Source organism: Chrysochloris asiatica, unplaced genomic scaffold (assembly GCF_000296735.1).
Source record: "Chrysochloris asiatica unplaced genomic scaffold, ChrAsi1.0 scaffold00261, whole genome shotgun sequence".
Classification (NCBI taxonomy): Eukaryota; Metazoa; Chordata; class Mammalia; order Afrosoricida; family Chrysochloridae; genus Chrysochloris; species Chrysochloris asiatica.
In genome coordinates, this window is record NW_006408779.1 from 1,734,845 (window position 1) to 1,743,733 (window position 8,889).

The window sequence follows — 8,889 nt, forward strand, 5'->3', positions numbered from 1 at the left end:
AGTTTGGGAGTGTGGAAATAGAACCAGGTTGTGGATAAAGGCACAGACACCTCCGCGGGGGTCTGGGCACAGAGGCTGAGAAGGTGGGTGTCAACAGGTTTGACAGGCTGGGACCACAGTGACGAAAACGGGTTAGAAACATCTCAGGCTTAAGGCTCGGGGTGCTGTGAAACAGTGGTCAGGGAAGCCTGGGCAACCCTACAGGCCAGAGGAGAATGCCCCAGTGAGTTCCTGAGGCTCTCAGCCTTGACGGGAGGAAACAGCCTCATCTTTCCCCTGAGGAGCAGCTGCTGGGTTCAAAATGCCCATCTTTTGGTTTGAAGTCCAGTACTAAGCAATGCGCCACCAGAATCCCTTTAAGGTGAAGTTGCTGTTGGTTGTTAGGAGCCATCGAGTTGGTTCTGGCTCACAACAACCCTGGAGAGGGTTTCCAAGGAGCGGCTAGTGGGTTTGAACTGCCAACTTGTGGTTAGCTGTCCAGGGGTGACCATACAGTACCACACCAGGACTGCACATAGGGTTAGTGTTGTTGTTGTTGTTGCTGTTAAGTGCTATCGAGTCGGTTCCAACTTGTAGTGACCCTGTATAGGGTTTCCAAGAAGCAACTGGTGGGTTTGAACTGCCGACCTTGTGGTTCGCAGTCCAGTGCTGATCCTACAGCGCTACCCAAGGAGTCCGAGTTGAGCACCAATCATTTATGACCTTCAGTGACCTACCAGTAAAGGAATACACACCCCTCAAAGGGGGTCATCTTTGCACTTCATTATGGCGAACGCCTGTACAGCAAAGTCAGTTTGAACTGCAAGGTCGGCAGTTCAAGCTCACCAGCTGCTCCTAGGAAACCCTATGCAGGGTTGCTATGGGTCACACCTGACTCGACAGCACTTCACAACAACAACGATGAGGGATGCAGTAGACAGGAGAGCCGGGTCATCTGGGAACTGTATCTTTTTAGTTTCCTTGTCCATCCCACCTCATCTCACCAGCTCCTTCACAGCCTACCTTCGCTCACAGCTACTGTCCTTCCCAAAACTTCTCAGAGGTGTTGTCTCTGCTCACCCCAATTCCTGCACCATCCTTTCTCCATCCAACCTTCCACCTCCTGGCTTCCTGAAACCCCGTCCTCCATTAAGAGAGCCAAAGATCTCCTTGTTGGACCCTGCAGTTACTTCTCTGAGTCCACCCAGCCAGCTTCTCCACAGCATGTGGCACGGGACCACCTGAAGGTCTCCTCGGACCTCCTCTCCCACTGCCCATTCCTGATTTCTGAGCACTTCATCATCCTGCAGCTGTCAATAGGTTACTTTGTGGGGCCACCTGCGGCCGTGATCCTGGAAGCTGTGCCGCTGGTGTTTCAAATACCAGCAGGGTCTCCGGGGAGGACGGGCTTCAGTGCAGCTTCCAGGTCAAGACTAGGAAGGAGGGCCTGGTGACTTGCTTCAGGATATCAGCCAACAAAAAACTGTCTGTGGATCACCACAGAATACTGTAGGACCAGTTGCTTTGGAGACATCACCCAAAAAAAGACAAAATAACAAAGCAAAACCCATTGTTGCTGACTCAGTTTAGACTCAGCAGTTTTACACAGGGTTTCCGAGGCTATAAATCTTCATGGAAGTAAACAGCCTCATCTGTCTCCTACAGAAAGGCTGGTGAGTTTGAACTGTCCAGTGCCACTAGGGCTCCTTAGGAGACATCATCAGGAGGGATCGGTTTTAATGGGAAGGAATCATGTTTGGTGAGGCAGAGGCCAGCGATGCCGAGGGGACCTCCAGTGAGGAGGACCAGGACAGTGGCCACAGTGATGGGCTCCAGCGTGCCAGCAATCACGAGGCAGGGCCAGGTGCCGTCACACTGTGTTGTACATGGAGTCAGCATCAACTAACTACCTGATGGCACATATTTATCCACCTACCCACCTACCATCCACCTACCCATCACCCATCCATCCTTCATCCATCTAACTGTCATGTATCTACCTACCTACTATCCACCCCTCCACCAATCATCATCCACCCACCATGTACCTACCTACCTACCTACCATCCATCCACCTGTCATCCATCCATCCACCATGTACCTATCTACCTCCTACCATCCACTCACCCATCGTCCATCCACCATGTATCTATCTACCCACCTACCATCCATCCACCCATCATCCATCCATCCACCATGGATCAATCTACCTACCTACCATCCACTCACTCATCATCCATCCACCATGTACCTATCTACCTACCTACCATCCACTCACCCATCATCCATCCACCATGTATCTATCTACAACCTACCTACCATCCATTCACCCATCCTTCATCCATCTGCTCATCCATATATTACCCATCCATCATGTATCTGTCTGTCTGTCTGTCTAGGCCCTTAACAGTGTCTTCTCAAATCCAGGGACTGTTCACAATATGATGCAGGAGGGCAGCTCCCATCTGAAAAGCACTAAAAAATTATGCGAGAAATTGCATCTGAAAGGCTTTGCTTGTGGTCCATTTACATTTAAAGCCAGGATATTTATAGCCAGATCCCTATGTTAACACCCGCACTGAAGTACCTAGAAATGCCAAGATGCCACTTCCTGGGAAAGCATGGGTGCAAGTGCAGTGAATACATGAGGGGCACATGGAAGGATCTCCCCCTGTTGGATCTAAGGGCACTCATCTGCCTGGATCTGGTCTTGTCTGAGCAGACAGATTAGAGGGAAAGCAGTTCCACATTACCAGGGCCCGGTGGGCATGAGGATACAGAAGCCCTCTGTGCCCACGACTTCCTTCTACCCAGCACCTGGAGGATGCCAGTCCTCAAAAATTAAGTGAGGAGCCAAAGAAAGACAGACTAGGAAGAAAGAGTGACAAACTACTCCTGAATACTTAGTCACTGAAAACCTTATGAATAGCAGAGAAACACTGCCGGATACAGTACCGGAAAATGAGCCCCAAGGTAGGAAGGCACTCAAAATGCGACTGGGGAAATGCTGCCTCCTCAAAGTAGAGCTGACCATAATGATGAGAATGGAGTAAAGTCTATGGGAGAAAAGCCCGCGGGACCTGCATTTACTGATGGGGCACAACTCAAAATGAAGAGAAACAGCTGTAACTCCAATGAAAATTGGAACATGGAATGTACGAAGTGTGAATCCGAGAAAATTAGAAGTTGTCAAACATGAAATGGAATACATAAACATCAATATCTTAGGCATTAGTGAGCTGAAATGGACTGGTATTGGCCATTTTGAATCTGATGACCACATGGTTTACTATGCCGGGAATGACAAATTGAAGAGGAACGGTGTTACATTCATTGTCAAAAAGAACATATCCAGATCAGTCATGAGGTACAACACTGTCTGTGATAGGATAATGTCCATGCACCTACAGGGAAGCCCAGTTAATACCACTATTATTCAAATTTATGCACAAACCACTAAAGCCAGTGAGGATAAAATAGAAGAATTCTACCAACTTCTTCAATCTGAAATCGATCAAACATGCAATCAAGATGTATTGATGATTAGTGGTGATTGGAATGCAAAGGCTGGGAGCAAAGAGGAAGGACCAGTAGTTGGAAAATATGGCCTTGGTGATAGAAATGATGCTGGAGAACGCATGATAGAATTCTGCAAAACAAATGATTTGTTCATTTCAGATACCTTCTTTAGACAGACTAACAGACGACTATATACATGGACCTCGCCAGATGGAATACATAGAAATCAAATTGACTACATCTGCGGAAAGAAACAATGGAAAAGCTCCATATCATCAGTGAAAACAAGGCCAGGGACAGACTGTGGAACAGACCATCAATTACTCATATGCAAATTCAAACTGAAGCTGAAGAAAATGCAAACAAGTCCATGAAAGCCAAAATATGACCTTGAATATATCCCACCTGAATTTAGAGATCATCTGAAGAACAGGTTTGATACACTAAACACTAAAGACTGAAGACCAGAAGAGTTGTGGGATGACATCAAGAACATCATACATGAAGAGAGCAAAAAGTCATTAAGAAGACAAGAAAGAAGGAAAAGATCAAGATGGGTGTCAGGAGAGACTCTGAAACTTGCTCTCCAGAGTAGAGATGCTAAAGCAAATTAAGGAATGAGGAGGTCCAAGAGCTGAACAGAAAATTTCAAAGATCAGCTCGAGAAGATAAAGCCAAATACTATAATAAAATGTGCAAAGATCTGGAATCAGAAAACCAGAAAGGAAGAACATGCTCAGTATTTCTCAAGCTGGGGGAACTGAAGAAAAAATCCAAGCCTCGACTTTAATTACTGAAGGATTCTCTGGGCATATTATTGAATGATGCAGAAAGCATCAAGAGAAGATGGAAGGAATACGCAGAGTCACTGTACCAAAAGGAATGGTTCATGTTCAACCATTTCAAGATGTAGCATATGATCAAGAGCCAATGATACTTAGGGAGGAAGCCCAAGGTTCATTGAAGGAATTGGCAAAGAACAAGGCACCAGGAATTGATGGAATAAAAATTGAAATCTTTCAAGAAAGTGAGGCGGCACAGAAGGCACTCACTCATCAATGCCAAGAAATTTGGAAGACAACTATCTGGCCATCTGATTGGAAGAGATCCATATTTGTGCCCATTCCGAAGAGAGGTGACCCAACGAAATGCAGAAATCATCCGACAATCTCTTTGCTATCCCATGCGAGTAAAGTGTTACTAAAGTTAATACAGAAACGGCTACAATCATACGTTGACAGAGAACTTCCAGCAGTTCAAGCTGGATTCAGAAGAGGCTGTGGAATGAGAAATACCAGTGCTGATGTCCGATGGATTGTAGCTGAAAGCAGAGAATATCAGAAAGATGTTTACCTGTGCTTTACTGACTATGCAAAGGTTTTCAATTGTGTGGACCATGACAAGCTATGGACAACATTGTGAAGTATGAGTATTCCAGAACACTTAATTGTACTCATGAGGAATCTGTACCTGGACCAAGAGGCAGTCGTTCGAACAGAACATGGGAACACTGAATGGTTTAAAACTAAGAATGGTGTACGACAACGTTGTATTCTTTCACCATACTTATTCAACTATATGCTGAGCACATAATCTGAAAAACTGGGTTCTATGAAGAAAAACATGGCATCAGGATTGAAGGAAGACTCATTAACAACCTGCGATATGCGGATGATACAACCTAGCTTGCTGAAAGTGAAGAGGACTTAAAATATTTACTGATGATGATCAAAGAGCACAGCCTTTGGTTTGGATTACATCTCAATGTCAAGAAAACAAAAATCCTCACCACTGGACCAATAAGCAACATTCTTATCAATGGAAAAAAAGAATGAATTTGTCAAGGACTTCATTCTTCTTAGATCAACTATCACACTCATGGAAGCAGCAGTCAAGAAATCAAATGACGTATTGCATTAGGCAAATCTGCTGCACAAGACCTTTTTAAAGTGTTGAAGAGCAAAGATGTCAGCTTGAGGACTAAGATGTACCTGACCCAAGCCATAGTATTTTCAACAACCTCATATGGATGCAAAAGCTGGACAGTGAATAAGGAAGATCGTAGAAGAATTGATGCTTTTAAGTTATGATGTTGGAGGAGAATACTGAAAGTGCCATGGGCTGCCAATAGAACCAACAGATTCGTTTTGGAAGAAGTGCATCCACAGTGCTCCTTGGAGGCCAAGATGGTCAAACTACGTCTCTTATACTTCGGACATATTGTCAGGAGGGACCAGTCACTGGAGAAGGATATCATGTTTGATAAGGTGGAGGGTCAGAGAAAGAGAGTAAGACCCCAAACAAGATGGATTGACCAAGTGTCAGCATTGATGGACTCAAGCGTGGTAACAATAGTAAGGTTGGCCCAGGATCGGGCAGTGTTTCGTTCTGCTGTGCATAAGGTCGCGATGGGTTGGTGCCCACTCGATGGCACCTAACAACAACAACAATGGGAATCAGGCTCACCATAGTGGGATTTAGCAAGAAAAAGAGGCGCAGAAATTCTGGAGACTGAAATGCACCAAGTGTCTTGGTTTCAAGGAGCTCTGGTAGTGCAGTGGTTATGAGTCGGCTGCTAACCTCATGGTCAGAAGTTCAAAACTACCAGCTATTCCTGTGGAAGGAAGATGAGGCTTTCTGTTCCCGTAAAGATTTACAGCCTTGGAAACCTTATATAGGGTCGCTATGAGGTGGAACTGACTCCACGGCACATAACCAACCAAGCGTCTTAATTTAGGAGCCTTAGTGGAACAGTGGGTTAAGTGAAAGGCTGCTAACCAAAAGGTCAGCGGTTCAAATCCACCAGATGTTCCTTAGCGGCCAGCTTCCGTTGAGTTGACAGCCTTGGATTTGCAGAAAGCTGTAGAGTTTCTGTGAGTTGAGGACAGTGGAGATGTGTACCGCTGTTTACGGAGTCCCAGGGCGGCACAGATGGAGAAGTGTTTGGCTGCTAACCAGAAGGCTGGAGGTTTGACTCTGCCCAGGGGTGTCTCAGAAGAAAGGCATGATGATCCATCTCCAAAACATTAGCCACTAAGAGTCCTGTGGGAGCAGTTCTGTTGTGACACAGGTGGTGTCACCGTGTAAACGGTTTGAGCAACTTTCTCACAGCACAGTGAGATCATTGCTGTTAGCATACGACCCCGGTGTGAGCAGAGTGTCTGCTCACTGTTCAGAGAATGGAAAAACAGAACACCAACTCCCTAAGGCTGTTGTGAGGACAAGAAGAAACACCACATTCATGATGAACTGCTCCGTAGCACGGAGAAGCTTTCATTTGGACCTGCTGTTTGCTCTCCGCATGTTCCCTCTGTCATTCGTTTACCCTGGTGTGGGGTTCCAGGATACCAATGGACCACAAGGTCAGCTTGAACCGGAAGTTTGGCGGCGGCGGCGTCTCAGAAACCCCTACGGCGTCTCAGAAACCCCTATATTCAGGGTCGGTGTAAGTCAGAACTGACTCGACTGCATTTAACAACAACAAACCTTTTTCTAGGGGAGCACGATGGCTCCAGAGGACATGCACAGGACTGAGAACCACGAGGTTGGTGGTTCGAGTCTGCCAGCCACTTCACAGGAGAAAGATCAGACTTTCTGCTCCTGTGAAGATTTACAGCTTCAGAAACCCTATTGTTGTAGTTGTGAAGTGCCGTAGAGTTGGTTCCAACTCACAGTGACCTTTTGTAGGGTTGTCAAGGAGTGGCTGGTGGGTTTAAGTTGCTGACTTTGTGGTCCACAGTCCAGTGCTTAACCTACAGCGCCATGCCAGGTGTCCCAGCAACCCTATACAGAGTCACTATGAGTCGGAACTGACTCGACTGCACTTAACAATAATAACATATGTACATATATGTGTAAATATGTATATTTTTAATTTCCTGAAGGTGTATGATTATGTCTAAGAAGTTTTCATAACGTTGCCTCCTGTGTACTCTACCAAAAGTAAAAATCGTTTTAAGAATTTAATATAGAAACAGAGTATCCATTTCTTAGGTTCATTTCTATAATGTGCTGAGTCCCTGAAGGCATTTGACTGCCCCACCCACTTCAGAACTCCAATAGTTCCCCTCAGTGAGCTATAAACAAACAAACAAACAATCTTATATAGGGTCCCTGAGCCTGCCAATCTTTATGAGAGCATAAGCAGCTGGTGGATTTGAACCGCTAGCCCACAGCACCACCAGCGGGGGCAGCACATCAATGTTTTCCTTACCTAAGAACTACAGATAATCAAAGGAGGCTATGTCCTAGATAGGGCGGAGATGATTCTTACTTTATTCTTTGTTTGAAATTTCCCAGTGAATATCCAATAAGGAAAAATCCGCACTTAAAAAAGCTTAAAGAATTCAATCCATTTAACTCAGTGACATCAAGTACAAATCAGCCCCCACCCCGTTAAATATCGAAGGATATCCCAGCTCATCCGAAATGCATGAGGGAGTCCACTTACTGGTACCCTGATAAAGCAATTTTCTGAGTTAGCTATTGTCTTTCTAACAAAGGCTGTTAAGCATCTGAGGAACTGCTTAAAATTCATGGAGTTTGAGAAGCTGTTTGCACTGCTCTGGTCTTTAACTTAAAGCAGCTCAATTTCTATTCAGGACAGTGCCTTGCTTCCCTCGCGCTCAGCTGTGTTTAACATCTCAAGAGATGAAAATGCATAATTGTCTTTACGGGATCGCTTCCAGAAACATTCGATTTTGTTATTTATTGCTTTTCATGGCATCAGAGCGAGCGAGCGAGTGAGCACAGTCCCCACGGCCTGAGATTTGGAGGATGGCTTCCGAAAACGTTCCCTGCTCTCTGCTGTGGACCTTGTTGCCCCTGAAGCTGACCCCTAAGGCCACCACGTCGGTCAACACCATCCTACCTTGAGGACCTGTTCTAGGTTCTCCAGTTTGGCTTGGAGCTGGTGCTTCTCCTTCACAGCTAAATCGCGATCCTTGGTCACTGTACACCTGGTTCAACTCAGCATGGTCTGCCGGCAACTGCAGAGAGAGAGTGGGGTGAAGGACACTATTGACTGGAAGCACAGGGACCTCGGAGGGCATCTGTCCGCAGCCTCTCACATCTGTCTGCCTGCCTTCCAGGCTCCTTGTGCCATCCCCCACCACCACCTCCCTCCCTTGAAAACCAGGAACTCCACGGCGTGGTCCACTCCCACTCCGAGTGGAATCTGTGACAAGGCTGGACATGCAACATGACATCCCCGCTCTTCCTCTCCCCCCACCTCCTCTCCCCCGACCCCAGCCACAGTTGTTCAGACCTAGGAACCTGACTCCAAGCTGACCAATCGGTACAATGCCAGGCAGGATAATTGGCTGGAGAGAAATAAGGGACCTCTCCCCCGCCCCAACATATCCTGGAAATACTGGACTTGTTTAGGAGTCT

The 8,889-nt window shown here is 46.2% G+C and overlaps 1 protein-coding gene across 1 annotated transcript in view; it reads right to left on the bottom strand.

Moving 5' to 3' along the window:
- RIMBP2 (RIMS binding protein 2) overlaps positions 1-8,440 on the bottom strand; it is a 72,021-nt gene extending 63,581 nt beyond the window's left edge. Inside the window, exon 1 of the mRNA XM_006874061.1 lies at positions 8,369-8,440. The gene's annotated coding sequence lies outside the window, so the exon portion shown is untranslated. The remainder of the gene's footprint in view (positions 1-8,368) is intronic.
- Between the last annotated feature and the right edge of the window lie 449 nt (positions 8,441-8,889).